The following is a 16802-nucleotide window of genomic DNA, read 5'->3' as shown; positions in this document are numbered from 1 at the left end:
GTAGAGACTTGAGAGACTGTGGCTTTGCACTCCCAGGATTGAACAGTGGGCAACCCACCCACTGTAGAGACTTGAGAGACTGTGGCTTTGCACTCCCCAGGATATGTCAATGGGCATGGAGCCCCGTCGTGGATCGGCGTGGTGCTGTAATCCGGCTGAGGTGCCCCCCCCTTCCCTTCCCTCTGAGGTGCCTGTTGTATTTCGATCTGATGCCCCAGCAGTGTTCTCTCCGTTTGTTGGCAGGTATTGTGTGTGGGCCTCGCCCATGCATTTTTGGACCAGTGGTGCACGGACATTGATATGTGCATACCTGCACTGCTTCTCGTAATGTATATACTTTTGGATGTGTATGTATATCTGTATATATTTGGTACCTGTATTTTGATACATTACAATTTTGGAACTGATTTCCTTTTGTCTTTGCATTCTTCCGGGGGGGTTGTGGGTTGTTACTGTGATGTTTTGACATGCATTGGTGTGTGTGTTGTAATGTGCGAGGATGAGGGTGGGGGTGTTGCGTGTGTCCCCCCCTGACTTTTGCCTCCCCCCTCCCCTATGTCGTAGGTGCAGTACTCACCGTTGTCGTCGCCGCCGCCGTTGATGGTCTTTGTAAATGAGCAGGAAGACAAGGGCAGGTGGGATTTGTAATTCCGGCTCCATGATGCCCTCCTTCCTCGTGGAGTTTGTTCAGGTGAGTGTTTTCCCATTGAAAAAGCTGTTTCCGCCATGTTTTTATCCACGGTGAATCCACCCCGGAAAAGGTGGCGGATTGGCCTGTTGTAATACTGTGGGGGGTACATTGTGTTCCGCCTGTCTGTTGGCGGTGACCGCCGCGCTGCTTGTCTGTACCGCCGTGGCGGTCGGAGTGTTAAAGTGGCTGTCTATGTTGGCGGTTTCCGCCACGGTCATAATTCCCTTTTTTGGTCCACCGGCCTGTTTGCGGTATTACCGCACCTTTAACACCGACCGCCAGGGTTGTAATGAGGGCCCTAGTCTCTCTTACAGTTGCTGACTTGTGGCGCAAGACACACCCACCATAATCTCAAAAGGTTTTCTTTGGCTATCATCAATCCCGGCACCATCCATGACACGACCACCCCCTCAAGACCTGTATCCTCCCAAATGTTTAACAGACACCATCTAGATGAGTCAACTATTGTGCTACCCCACACCTTGTTCATGCTGGCAATCACTGAATTCCAGTAGTTCTGTATGGCAGGGCACTCCCATTTAATGTGCAAAAAAGATCCACGAAGACCGCACCCCCTCAGACAACGAACATTGTTTGTTTTGGTAGAATCCGTAGCTGCACCAGGAAAAAGTGGGCTCTAATTCCTGCCTCCTGTGGGGAAGCAAGCACCACGTACCATTCATCCTCATCAAGACTTCCCACATTCTGCTCCCATCTTCCCTTGAGCTGTGTAAGTGGGTGTAGCATATTATTGACAGGCTTTTGATAAGTTGGGGATATGGCTTTTGTATGCAGGTGTTCTTCCAGCAGTCTACTCTCTAGGGGAGAGGACTCGGACAGGTCTAATCCCCCCGGATGCACGGACCGAAGAGCATGACGCATCTGTAGATAGCAGTAGTATTTGGTTGGAGCTAAGGCGTACTCGGCCGGTAGATCCCACTTATCAAACCCGGGCAAATCTCTCAGGTTACCAAGCGTCCCAGAATCCCATATGGGTGTGGCTTGTGTATTTTTCCCAGCCCAGCCTAGGGCCAGAAGTGTAGTGCGCCAGTGTGTGAGTGTTGTTGCAGGTGGCCCACTAGTGTGCATCATCTTGGGGGTGGCATATAGGGCTCTCAATTATTCCCCCCCCGGTTGCATCAGCCACCTCTCCATACAGGAGACTGGGTCATCTGGGGATGCGTGCATCCAATCATTTATGGTTGTCAGTTGCGCTGCCCAGTGATATTTTTTGATATCAGGAAGTTAAATCTTGCCATCGTACCAGCTCCTAGTCAGCTTGGCCAGAGCTATTCTTGCTGTGCCTCTATCCCATAATAGATTTCTGAGTTTGCTATCTATAGCGCTATGTTATGATGAGGGTACTGGAAGGTGGTACTATGCAATACACATGAAAAGCGTAGGAGGGACATCGTCTTGAAAAGAGCGGCCCTGCCCAGCAATGACAAGGGGAGAGAACTCCATTGTTGAACATCTTGTCTAAGGCGGGTCAGGAGTGGGAGGTGATTACAGGAGTAGATGCCAGTCAAATCTTTAGTTATAAAAATGCCCCAGTATATGAAGCCCTCAGTCACCACCTTGGCTTCCCAGTCACATAGCAGTCTGGGGGGAGCTCCTTTGAGGATATACATAGTAGAATTGGTCCAGTTAATCGTGTAACCTGAGTACTGGCCAAATTGAATCACTATGAGCACTATTCGGTCTAGTGTCCTGGTGTGGTCTGCCACATACAGTAGAATATCATCAGCATACAGTTATGTTAAGTCCTCCCAGTTGTCTGCCCAGCTGAGGCCATGGATTAAGGGGTCATGACGCACCCAAGCTGCCTGCAGTTCTAGGACCAAGGCGAACATGAGTAGGGAGAGTGGCCACCTTTGCCTTGTGCCCTGGTGACTACTATGTGGACCTGAGGGGCTGTATGTAGGAATTGCATCCAGCTAATAAAGCGAGGGCTGAAGCCCAGACTCTCCAGCACTGCAAACAGGTACAGCCATTCCACAGTGTCAAAGGCCATGTGTGCATCAAGAGACTAGATCACAATGCTTTCCTGAATGGGTCTATGTGGCCTAGTTCCCTGTGTAATCTACAGAACGTAAGAGCTGTATTTCGTTGTGGCACGAAGCCTGACTGGTCCGGGCTTATCAAGTTGTGGACTACGGGTGTCAACCCTGAGGCCAGCACTTTGGCTAATATTTTCACCTCAGCGTTCAGCAATGAGATAGGCCTGTAGGACTCACTGTCCTCCCTGGGCTTCCCATCTTTGTGAATGACTACTATGGAAGCCTGGCTCTGGTCTAATGGGAGTACTCCCCCCTTCTGGCTCTCCTCATACAGCTGCTTCAGATTTGGGAAAAGCTTAGTGGTTGTCAATTTATAGAGTTCTATTGGTACCCCTTTGGGCCATGATACTTTGCCTGGCTTCAAATCCCTGATAGTTCGTGCTATTTCCTCCTAGGAAAGTTCTTCTTCTAAGGCTTCCCTATGCTCTGTAGGGAGGGCTGGGCAGGGATATCACCCAGGAGCTTGGCTGCTTCACTTTTCTTGGAGAAGCACATTGCTGAATAGATTTTAGCATAGCAGTGGGCAAACGTTTGCGCTATGGCTTCTTGACTGCTAGCAAGTTCCCCTGACTCCTTCTGGATCCCAGCAACCTATCTATTCGCTGGCTCCTTCCTGTCCAGTCAGGCCAATAATTTTCCTGTCTTGTCCCCATTTCATAAATGTGGTGCTGTGTCACCATATGGTGCATTTTTATCAGCTTCCTGGACCACATCCCAGTATTCTTTTTGCTTAAGGGCTAGGATGTGGGCTCCCTGTGATCCCTCCTCATTAGGTAAGTCGGCCTCATGGGACAATAACTCACGTTCAAGAGCCTCCAATTTGGCCCTTTTTACTTTTTTCCCTCCTGCCATCATGGAGAAACCCACCCCCTTGACTGCTGTCTTATAGGCCTCCCACAACGTGAGTGCAGACCAGACTGAAGTGCTGTTTTCCTTAAACTAATGGTCTGTTGCGGCTAACATCCCTTCTCTAATTTTTGGCACTTTAAGGTACCAAGGCCTCAACATTATTCGGCTAGTTTTCGGCCTCTTGCCCCGACCATACAGTAGCCACAGGGGAGAATGGTCAGAAATACCCCTGGCTAAGTTAGTAATCTCCGCCAACTCATAACACAGACATTGGTGATTTTTTATTCAACCGTGAACAGCAACGGATCTATCGAATCCGGAGTCACATTCAGGGGTTGAATGATGAAATCCATTGGTTCCAATTGAACCGCCCCTGATTTGCTCACAGGAAGGGATAGAATACTTGGTAATGAGGGTACACATCAGTGGTAAATAGAGCCATAATAGAGGGGGTTACTATTACTGTTTTCTAACAAGGAGCTTTTATCCCTGGTATATGTTAAGAATTCTATCCAGAAAATAACCCCCCTTTGTCTGGTTTCTGGACCCCCGTTGATGAACCTCTACTATTCTCTCCCGCATGCATGATTGTAGTATATACATGTATTTATGCATACACACATATGTTCGGAAATATAATTGTGGATGTACATAGATGTATTTGTCACCATAGTTATAAGTATAGAACTACCTTCCTTTAAGGGTCGTGTCACCATCTTTTTGGGCACTGTACCTTGATCAACAATTTGGGATGCCATCAGTGTGGGACGAAGATCCAATCAGAATGCATATTATGACCCCGTTTTTCAAAATTTCTTAAATCACGTGTTGGTTCTCTGTTTGTGAATACGTTTCCTTCCAAAATATCTTTTTCGTCACCTAATATGGCCCCCATTTTACACTATGGTGTATACTTCCTAGATGGCCGCCACTGTGGCCCGTGGTAATGGAGCCTATAACCAGTTTAGTTGACTGCACACAGTAACGGTGTTACGTGGGATGTGACACCGTCATGGAATAGTTTGAAAGATGGTGCTGCGCCGGTCCGCGTCTCATACACGGAGCCGGGTTGGAGAGAGCAAGCAGCAGTGGTCCTTTGATGGAGTAAGGAGCAAGGGGAGGTTATGAGGAGCGTAAGGACGCTCGGTCACGATACGGGAGGGACCGCTGGGGTCCTTGATCTTGATTTTGTTTGCAGGCAGCTCATACAGAATAAACGATTTTCTGGGCCGCAATTACATAATCAGTAACAGTGGGGGTCGGTGGATACGTGAATGTATCCTTTATACTTTGGATAATTTCAAGATGTAAACCCGTGACAAGGATTTAAACTATAAGTTTTGCTTTTCACATGTAGTGTGTGACTACAGGGTGATGCTCCCACCCGGAGCTGATTGAATACAAGTGTCAATGAAAACTCTGTGAGTGACATTCACTTGCTTTGATAGAACCCACGTGTGGGTTCCTGAGTCTTTGGTGATGGTGATAAGTCACAGAGGAACCGTGAGATGTTACGGACCCTGAGTATAAGTTATGGATGTAGGGTACAAATTTACACGCAAATGAAAATTAGCGAATACCTAAGAGCATGGATAAAAGTGAATATACTCTTCTCCAAATTAAACAGAAAATATTTGCCTGTGTGAATTTGTGTTTCTTTATCTCTGTATTACAGATAACCGTCAGTGTGTGTACAGACCGGGAGAACTGCTCCCTGACATGTGAACGGTATGAAACCCTGATCAAAGGACAGACAGGGGATAATCATAACGGGGCAGTACGAAGGTCTTGATGAAGGCCGAGTGACCCAAAGGGGCAGTGAAACATGTTGACACATATAACAGAAGCTGGGGTGAACGGGTCATGATTTCCAGAGATCACCACCAGGGGTATTTTTTACTCCTGCCCAGGCGGCACTATAATTAAGAATTGAGAGTGACGGATCTGATACAGTTTTATAAGTCTATTGTTCGTCCTTGGTCCCCGTGCTTAATGTTGTGTATTTGTTGTGTGCAATTTTATGTCCCCCTACCGTTTCTGCTCCACTCCGATTTGGGATTTTATTGGAGTGTGTTAGCAGTAGCACGATGATGAAGTATGCCACAATTTGTGGGGAGGGCAGTTTCTTCATAACTGGTGATTACCCCTGTTGGGGTGTATGATGCACTGGTTGTTTCCTGTCCTATAGTGTTATTAATTGAGAGCTTGCGAGGATGGGCAGGGAAAATTCTCCTCTCCCCCCTTTTTGAGTGTTCTAGTAAGTTAGTAATCTCCCTGACTTTTAATAGCTGGAGAGCCGGCATGAGAAAGTGATCAGTTCAGGAGAGAATTTCATGCACCCCAGAGTAAAAGGTAAAGTGCCGGGCATGCATTGCACCACTTTGTATTTCTGGTGCATAGATTTTGCCATTATTGGGCCAGATTAGCATAGAATGTATGACACTAATCTTGCACAAGGGTGCACGGGCCCTCCTAAATCTGGGCCTATGTTACAAAGTTGTTTGCAACTGTTGTGGTTTAGGCATGCTCTCTGAGATATGGGCAAGTTACAAATGGTTTGTGATGGTAAAAATGAGTATGCCATGAGCATTCTGAGTTTACGTGATTTTATTGAATTATTTACATGGTGAATCTTGGAGTACAGTGTCTATGTGAAAAAGTTGTGCACAATTCGTTCTCTTCTGTGTACTCCAGCAGCAGAGTTTTGTTGTTCCCTCTCATCCTGTTGAGCACCATTGTTGTCATCCTCTTCATTGGGGACATCTACTGGTTCATCCTAAGGGACATTAGTGCGTAGGCAACTGTTATGCAAAATAGCATATACAAGGATCATTTTGCAGACAAAGGGTGGTGCATCTACCTGTACTCCTGCTGTTAGATGTAGGCACCTGAATCTTGATTTAAGGAGGCCAATTGTCCTCTCCACCACATTTCTGGTCCTTCTATGGCCATCATTGTAAGCCTGCTTTACAACTGGTGTAGGATTTCCAAAAGGTGGCACGACCCATGGCTGTATGCTGTAACCTTAGTCCGCTGCAAAGGAATGTGAGAACATGTGTCAGTCATGCATATTTGTTATTTGCTATGTCCCATGGCACATATTTGTTTTGAGTGGAGTTGTGTGTAGTAGTGCAGTTTTCTATCATGAGTTTTGCCTCAGGTACCTGGTGATTGTAATTTAAATTCTGGTCTGACAGTTCACCCACGCCGAATATGTGTGGTGTTGTCTATATTTGAGCCTGAGGCCCAAATTTAGGAGGACCTAGCACCTCCTTGCACCACATTAGCCTCATTTTGTTTGATGCTATTGTGGCCCTGCAGGGCTAAAATCACAGCACCATGTTTAAAAAGTGTCACTACCCATGCAGTGCAACACTTAATGACCCTTTGTGCCACATTATACCTTTTCCAGGCATCATGTATGCAAGGGTTGTGTCCCCCAGTAGGGGAAAAGCAAAAATGGTGCAGAGGAATATAAGAGGTTCCACTGCATCATTTTTTAGCAGATACTTTTAACGCCTGCACAGAGCAGTGCAGTGTAGTGCCCTGTGTGTTGCATGTGAATCCCAACCCGTTGCCTTTGAAATACCTCACTTGCACAAAGTGTTGTTGTTACCAATTGCTGGCTGGCATACGTATGTGCATGAGGTTCATATGCTCAGTGTGGCACAGTTGTATGGGATGTATTGTGATGTATTCAAGAGGTTTCAGACACCTGTGGGACAGGACCAAGCATGATGTGCTTTTCTGCACTGCCTCGCATCAGAAGTCCGGTCCTGCTAAGCCCCATGTCTCCTCATTCATATGCATTTCTGGCCTCTCCTTGTACACTGTCAGTAGTTCAGAAGCCACAGTCCACTGTTGGGACCCTTGTATCATGGTAAGGGGATGCAGGATGTACGGGTATGATATGCTGTGCTGTGAGGTGTCCATTCCTTCACATGATCATTTATTGATGGCGATGTTGTATTTCAATGTGTGCTGCACTACGCAATAAACAAGGGAAAGTTGAACGAGTATTTCTGTTATGTTTGATGATATGTAGATGGTGATGGCACAAGTTGGCGGCAAATGATATCGGTGCTACCTGAGGTTTCTACAGCATGGTAAATGTGGGGCAGTGCCAATATGTGAGTTGTTTGATGGTGGAATGGCCGATGCAATTCACATAGCTGAGTTCCTTGGTAAGTGTTATGTGTGAAGGATCTGTGGTTTTGTTATCAGCCTGTGGACACATGTAGTGGTTTGAGCCCAGCTTTTGTATTCAAAGGGGACATTGCTCCACCTGTCCGTGTAATGTGTCAGTCAGGTGGTGCCAGGGACTTGTAGAAATGAGCGTATGTGAGGGTGATGTGCATTGAATGCAGCGTAGTGTGGCATGTGGCATATGTGTTGTGGTCTATACATCTGTGTTTCCCTGTCCATGTGTGTTTAGTGTGGTGTATGCATTGTTTGTACTACAAGTTTGATGTGTTGTCTGTGTTATGATTTATATGCTGTCTTATCTACAAGTATGCCATTGCCATATCGTCAATCATGGAATTGTTTGTTGATAGTTGAGTGCCTGAAGCTGTAAGCATCATGGACGCTGCTGGGATATTTTGCAAGGATGTTGGAGATTATTCCACTGTGGTCCACAATAGCATGTACACTGTTAGAGTGTTTATGTATGAGGATACTGGAGGGGTGTTCGGTTGCAGCATGAGGAACATGGGTGGAGTTCATTGCACCCAGCACATGCGGGAAGCAGCTATTTGATATAAAAGTTGCTTGATCTCCTGCTGCAGTTGCTGGGTGTAGGGGAACCGGATGTGGGGTGTGTGAGGCTGATGATGACATCCACGACCTTTGGAAGTAAGGCAGATAGTGATAGTTGAGAAATACCACCCACTTGTGCAGCAGTGGTCTGGAATGATCCTGAGGCCACCATGTAGAGGACAGCCGGGAGTTTGGTCATGGGTGGAATTGATGAGTGACTTTCCACTCTTGCTGTGATGTCTGGTGCAATGTGGTGGAGCAGGTGTACAATAAGGGGCGGCTCCTCCATTAGGGTGGAGGAGCATTGCCCCCTCCCCCCGCTAGCAGGGGGAGCTGCAAAACCTTTAAAAGAAAACAATAATAAAGTTTGTTTTTTATTGTTTCCTTTTAAAGGGGCAGGGTCATGGGGGTGACGAACAGTGAGGGGGAGTGCACAGCACTCCCCCTCACTGTGCATGTATGTTTGGCCATCCTTCTCAGGCCGGCCAAACACACATGCGCAGTGTGCTGTCTCCAACCCAGCAACACAGTTGCTGGGCTGGAGAGAGCCTGCTCAGTCTCCCAGTCTGCCTGGGAGCGCCCTGGCTGGGCACTTCCAGCCAATCCTGACACTGCTCTGAGCAGAGTCAGGATTGGTCACAGAGCATGCTGGGAGCCTATGCCTGCAGCGACAAGAGACAGAGAAGCGGAGCGGCAATGGAGAAGGTACGTTTTTTTATTTATTTAATACATTTGTTTATTTCAACCACACCTGCGTGTGCCGCCCCGCCGCTTCCACATCACTCGAGCCGCTCCTGTGTACAATGGACTCCCGCTTCAGATGGAAGGGTCTGATCACCTCTTCTTCCCTGAGGGTAAGGATGGTTGTGTACTGGCGAAATATCCTCTCCTGCTTTCAGTGCTGCCTTTGTGGCTTCTGTGGTGGTGTTTATGGTTGGTGTGGTGGTGCTTATCACACTTGCCGTTGTCGCTGTCATCTTCTCCGGGTGCCGAGCTGTAGCAGTAACAGGTCCTTGTTGTTCAGTTGCTGGCAAATGTTCCTTCTGCGTATTTCCCTTATGTAGTAGTGGGTGGCCCTCATTTTAACGCATGGTCTGACCAGGCGTTAAAATTTTGATGCTAATCAGACTTAGCATTATTTTTTGGACCGATCCTTTGCGTCTGTCATCTTTCCACTGGGTTGTAAATAAGGCGCTAGTGGGCTAACGTCATTTTTGGGGAGGGAATGCCTACCTTGCATATCATTGTCGTAAAACAACGCAAGGTGAGATGGTGCTCCCAAAAATTGACACAAAGTCTGAAATTTTATTGCTAGACTGCTCTAGCAACAAAATCTAAATATGGCGCTGGGTTAGTGCTGCTTTTGCGTTAAAAAAACTTGCGCAACGGTGGTGCTAACTTTTCTTGAATATGGGCCAAAGTGTCTGAGGAGCCTGCAGGCAGGGACCAGACTCCCTAGTTGAACCGATGGAGGACCCTTATATGTCATAGTATGAAAGAGAGGTGCTCTAGTCTTGAGATGTAGCCCAGTAAGGGTTTCCACCTTGCCGTGAACATACGCTCCATCTAAGTCAGGTTCGGAGCTGGCAGTTCTATAATCACAAGGTGCAACAATTATGGCTTTATTTTAGATGCCAATGCCAGTCGCAGGCAGAACAATAGTGTGTAGTTGTTGCTACTATCTGTGAAAATTAAAGGCAATTATATCCGTACTGATCCAAAAATAGATCCACTGTAGTTGGGGCATCCATTAATTAAGGATACGACTACTGCAATACTTTAAAGCCAGGGCTCCCTAAGTTCTTATTTCGGAATCAGTGAACACAAGATGCAACTGGTAAAACCATTATGAAACTAAAGAAAACAAGGTGCGAAAAACAGATACTTATAACTAAGGAATATTCCCTCTGTAGACTGATAAATTAGGCAAAAGATTGTCTCAACATTTTAATTACAAGTTTTATCAAAATGAACATTCAATTATCTACAGTAGTTTAAAGATATGGGGGGTCATTACAACCTCGGCGTTCTTTTTACAAGACCTCCGAGGGACCGCCGTGCTGAAGACCGCCAGTGGTGGCGGTTTTCCGCTAGGCGTATTATGACTCTTGGCAGCTCTACGTCATTTTCCCGACGGAGAGCCGCCAACAGCCATGGTGACGGGCGGCGGGGAAGTGGAGGTTGCTCCACCTCCACCGCCACGCCAACAGAACACCGCCCAGCGAATCACGTCCTGTGATTCGGCGCTGTGGTGTTCTGTTGGCGGTGTGGTGTCGGCGGAGCTGCCCCCATGGCTCCCGTCCGCTCCTGGAGGATCGACGGAACAAGTAAGTCGATCGTCCATTAGGGGAGGGGGGTGGCGGGGTGTTGTGTGTTGTGTGGGTGCATGGGGGTGTGCGTGGGTGTATGTAGAGGGGGTGTGTGAGTGCATGTGTGCTTGCGGGGGTGTTGCGTGTTTTGGGAATGAGTTCGTGTATGTCTGTAGGTATGTCTGTATGGATGTGCGCGTGTATGTTTGAATGTGGGTGTGCGTGTCTGACTGTGTGTGTGGATGTTGGCATGTATGTCGGTGTGTGTGCATGTATGTGTGTTGGTGGTGCCTCCGTGCGTGTCAGGTGTGTATGTGTAAGGTAATGTCGGGGTCGGGTGGTGAGGGGGGTCCTGCCACCTTTGGGGGGTGGCAGGAGTGGTGGGGGGTGTAGGGGAGGGAGTCGGGTGGGGGTGGACGGTGGGGGAGACCCCTATCAGTGCCAGGGAAGGAATTCCCTGGCACTGATAGTGCTTACCGCCATGGATTTCATGGCGGTTCCTACCGCTGGAAATCCACGGCGGTAAGCCGGGTCAAAATACCGGCGGCGGTATTGTCACGGCCGCCGGGCTGGAGACCCAGGTCTCCAGCCCAGCGGGCGGAACGGAGAAGCGGCGGATGACCATGGCGGTAACCGCCATGGTCATAATTCTAAAAAAAAGAACGCCAGCCTGTTGGCGGTCTTACCGCCGCTTTAACACCGTCCGCCAGGGTTGTAATGACCCCCATAGTCTATATTTATAATTTGAGTACATAATGGCTCAGATGATACGTAGTTGTATTTCATACTGTTTTCTTGAGGTACTTTATGGAATAGTTAAGCACATATATCATTCCATTTTATGTTACCCCAGTGCATTGTTGGTGCTGGAAGGGTCCTTTATCAGGGAGTATTTAAATTCCAGTAAACACTCTTGTAAAATGGACACCATGATGACGTAACAAGTCACATGTTTTAAATGCCTCATCCTTGTAAGCACATATCATCAACTTTTAACATGTATTTCATACTGGTATGTACAGTTTCCAGTTCACTCTATGCCCCATATGCATAACACATTTGTAGATAAAGTTTGTGTATTCCACTGGTCTGAGACTGCGACTGATTTTAGCACTAGAATTTTGTGTATTCCTCCCAGGCTAACTTAGCCATAGTCTTAATCAGACAGTTTCAACAGGAAGGTGGGGAGGAGTTGGGGGTGTTCTATCAGGGAAGACCCAAAACAAAGAAGAAAGGGGGGAGAGTCTTTCTTGCTTAACTACCTCTCAATGTGTGGTGGATATTATCAATGGAGAAGAACAGAGCAGAAAGAGGGCAAGGGTTTTCCATAGACTACAAGGGGGGCTCCTGTCTCTCCCCTCTACACCCCAGAGTCTAGTCTAGTACAAAGGACCTTAGGAATGTCTGGATAAGTCCAGCAATTCACATTACTGATTGGGACCTCCCCAACGTCCATCAAGTGAACCTCTCCAGAGCGGGAAATCCAGATGGATTTCTGTATGGGCCCAGCCATAGGTAGCCCATTCAATCCACACACACATTCCACTGCACGTACATTGTTATTATTTGTTTACATACCACACAACCACAAATGCTTCTGGGTGCCTTACAAAACTTAAACACTGAGGAAACAAAAATGAGGAAAGAAATGCCACTATTATAAATCGAAGTTTTCCACTGCCTACAGGAAATCAGTCTCATCACAGAGACTCAACAGAAGAGAGTTCCACATTGTGGCAGAGATGGAGGAGAAAACATGATTTCCATAAGTGAATGTTGTGTTCCAGGTAGTAGCAAGCAATGCCCGCTGCACACCACTGAAGGCCATGTGTGGTGTGGGGTTCGGTGATTAGAGGGAGTGGCAGTGGTTGGATTAACATAAAGTAATTAAAATTACTTAATGTTAAAAAAACATACAAAGTTAGTGAAAAAAAACAAAGGTAACAGGGACATTATAGTTAGGAAATAGAAATAAAAAAACATACAAATTCACTTAAAAAACAAAGGTTTTAGGGATGTTGTAGTTTGAATTTACTGCCACAAAACCATGGAAATTCAGCTAATGTAATTATTTCAAGTAACTATAACTCGTGCCCAAAGGTAACAATAACTCATGCCTTTGCCATGCACTGCTAACGACTGCATATATTACATCACTCATAACATCATCTATGATATAATTGATAATACCCCTGCAACATTTGCAATAAAACTATTGATGAGGAAATTGTGCATAGCAAGGATGCGAGCTATAGTTATTTTAGGGTATGAGTTATAATTATTTGAAATAACTCATCAGCCTATTAGGACATATTAATGCATTAATGGTTATTTGATCTAATGTCTCCCGGGTGTGCCACACCAGAAACTGAGTACTGATATTCTTCATAAGCGTTTAAGAGGTACATTACATTAATCAAATAGGTCTCTGTAAAATAGTAATCAAGGAGATCCTGATTGGCTTCTCTAAACAGATTCACTTTTTTTTTATATTTGTGAGGCTCTACACTCTTCTCCACAGGAATATCACGGCATTAGATCACTTGTAAGTCCTGCAGCCATTACACCCTAATTTATAAGGGCAATAACCAAGTATAACCTGGCATGGTCCAAAGTCAGATGAAGATCAGCAGATAACAAATTCTAATGAGCAGCAGCCTGATGTGGGAAAGAATTACCATCCATTCTGTTTCTTTTAATATGTTTAGCCTTGACCAATGCTAGTTTGGCCGAGCGCAGAGCTCATGCAGGCTTATAGCAATCCACTTGGCTAGGTAAAATGGCTGGCCCAGTATCATAAAGAGCTTTGAGGCCATGACATAACTTAAATTTAACTCTCTTATAAGCTAGCAGCCAATGAAGAGTGTTTAAGCAAAGTGAAGCTGAGTGGTTTTGGGCAGATGAGTCTAGCTGCTGCATTTTGGATGGTCTGTTGAGAAGAGAATAAAAAAACTGCCATTGCAAGGTATAGGGCATTCTCATGATCAATGCCTGGACTACTGTCCTTTGCCATTCAACTAGAATCCAGAAAAAGAGCCTACGTAACAGTATAAGTAGGCCAAAGCATTTGCCACAGGTAGCATGGACTTAATACTGCATGGAAAGGGAGTCATCTTTCAAGAATCCAAGATTCTTTGCTGCTCTCCTTGGTTTTGCTGCGATACCCATGGGTGTCGACCACCCTGAAGTGTCTCAGATAGTAGGATCTCCATTGTCTCTGCATTGAGCTTCAAATCAAACAATGTGCTTGTGCACCTAGGTCGCTACCTCTGAAAGACAACCAGTGAGGTTCTCCCAGGTCTCCCTGCATCTCTTCCCTATAGAAATAATAGGCTGGGTGTATCTCCAGCACTGGAGTGGATCTCGAAGCCCCAAGCTCTGACGATACCAGCCAGTGAGGAAACAAAGACATTAAGGGACAGATTTAAGAGGCCCTATTGCCACCAGAGCCTCACTTTTAGTGAGGCTCTGGTGGCGCTATGCACTGCGCCGTATTTACAAGGTGTCATTAAGCCACTTTTTGTGGCTTAACGCCACCTTGTAAATACGGCCCCTTCACAAGCAGGACTTTGTGTGGAAGGAGCGTGCAATGGGTGTTGCTGTGGGCGTGCCACAACAACACCCATTGCATTTTGATGCTGCCCGAGATTTATGAGTTTTCGTAAACCTGAGGCAGTGCCAAAATCTAACGCCACCCCAGATGTGGGTTTTAGCATGGCGCAACGAAGAGAAATGCTTTCCTTTCTCCTAATTTTTTGCTCTTTCCATGTGTGCTGCAGAAAGAGGAAATCACCATTGAAGATTGTTTTTGAGCAGGAAGGTGCCCCTTCCTGCACAAAAATAATCTCCCCTGCAGTGCAACCATCCATGCACCATGGGACAAGGGTGGCTACGTTAGTGCTCAGCACCAGTGGAGGGGGCAACACAGGGGTGCGCCGTATTCTATTAAATACGGCGTATCCCTGCGTTTTGAAAATGACGGATCGCAGCGCTGTTAAATCTGGCACTGCGCGCTGTCATTTTCTTTTAAATCTGGGCCTAAATACTGTAGGGCTAAGCAAGAAATGTTGCAGAACCCCACTACTGGATACATGGGAGATGGATCTGAAAGTGGCCATCTGAAATGACGGAATTCTTTTATTTAAAAAGGAACTAAACTAATGTAAGGCTCTTACATACAACCCGGTCTCACGTAACCTATCAACAGACAATGAGAAACCATGTCGAAGGCCGCAGACAGATCCAACAGGGTCAGAACCATAGCCTTTCCCTGGTCCACTTCTAATTTAATACTGTCCAGTACTGAGAGTAAAGTGGACATCGTACTGTTTCGGGCCCTGAAACCTGTTTGTGACGCATCCAATAGATTGTTGTTTTCTAAGAAAGATGTCAGCTGTACAAGAAACTAGTCTTTCCATTACTTTAGACCTGTCTGATAGCGGATATGTTGGATGATAATTAGAAAGAACGGAGACATAGATCCCAGCTTTTTTCGCCAGAGGTAGGATCAAAGCTTGCTTTCATATAGCCGGGTATTATTATGTTACTTTAATTTATATTACATACAAATCACCCTGAGAGGGTTATCTCAGCTCCGTGCGAACCACAGACTAGAAGAGACTACAGAACTAAAACTACACTGTCTTAAATAGTTTTCTGATTTTGGTATGATGCGTTCGGATATGGAGTGGTATTCATTCCATTAAAGAGGGGCTAGGTAAGAAAAAGACTTGCCCCCAGAACAGCACTTTTTCCCTAAGAACGGTAAGTAAAACGTCACTAGATCGTAGAATTCTGACTGGGCGATAATATGAAAGATTGGAAGCTAAGTAATTAGGCCCTTTCTCTGTCAGGGAATTATGTGTCAAGCAGCAAGCAAATTTTAAAAATAATCCTCTTCCAGACAGGCAACCAACGTAGTGTACGTAAAAGGAGAGAGGCTGCTGTCCCAGTGGGAAGATTGCAGATGAGATGAGTAGCAGTGTTCTGGAAAACTTGTAGTTTAGATAGTAACATCTCATTTGAAGAAGCCAACAAGGCATAACCATAATCCAATCAACTGGTAACTGGAGCTTGAACCAAAGTTTTCTTCACTGAAAGTGGAAGGAGCACGAAAACTCTCCTCAGCAGGCGCATTGTGTGAAAACAAATACATGTAATGCTCAAAAGCTGCTCTTTCATTGTGAGGGATTGGTTCAGGTGAACACCTAGGTTCTTAACAACCAGTTTAGAGCTTAGAGCTGTACCTAATTCTGGAGGCCACCAATAAAAAAAAGTCTAGCTATTGCGTCAAGAATTTTCATTTCTATTAAGGACACGGAGGGGAGGATTATGCTTTCTCTTTCTTTACTGACTTAAACAGCAGCCAATGAAATACAAGTAACAGAAAAAACTACAATACCCAGGACACCCAATATCCTGTCACATGGTCCAATCACCATCCATGTCCTTTGCTATAAGTCCTTTGACCTATGAAGTCACTTCCTCTTTCTTTGTTCAAACAGATAATGTCAACTTGAAAACGCAAACTTCTTACGCCATCCTGAATCCGGAGTCATAACCTCTTCTCCATACTGAAGAACTGAAACTTGGAGACTCCATGCCAGAGAAACAACCGGTAAAACATATATCTCAAACTTCTCTTGAAGTTACGTCCTTCAGGCGTTCTTCTGATCAGAAGCTGTAACAATAAACAGGTAGGTAATATCTCATAAAATATATGTGTCTCAAACTTTATGATTGCAAATAATGGGAGGGTTAAATGACAATATCACATCAGATATAAATACTAAATGATAATATTGTATAAATATTGTATAAATATAACTAGGGAGGGATAATCCTCGCCTCCGTGTCCTTAATAGAATTGAAAATTCTTGACGCAATAGCTAGAATTTTTTTTATTCTATGTCAGGACCGGAGGCTCCGATTATGCTAGTTTAAAGCTGTTCCATCACCACACTGGCTACATCCAATACAGGTTTATGATAAAACTTACGAAAAGTATTTTCTGAAGACCAATCTGCAACTTTCATTATGTCTTCTAACCTAGAACCTAAGGCAAATGATTTTGAAGCCATAGCCCCTCTAGCAGAATGGGCCCCAAATACAGAGGTATCAATACCTGCTTCATTC

The sequence above is a fragment of the Pleurodeles waltl genome, chromosome 6 (assembly GCF_031143425.1).
Source record: "Pleurodeles waltl isolate 20211129_DDA chromosome 6, aPleWal1.hap1.20221129, whole genome shotgun sequence".
Taxonomy (NCBI): Eukaryota; Metazoa; Chordata; class Amphibia; order Caudata; family Salamandridae; genus Pleurodeles; species Pleurodeles waltl.
The sequence above is the reverse complement of the archived record's forward strand: the minus strand, read 5'-3'. Positions refer to the sequence as shown.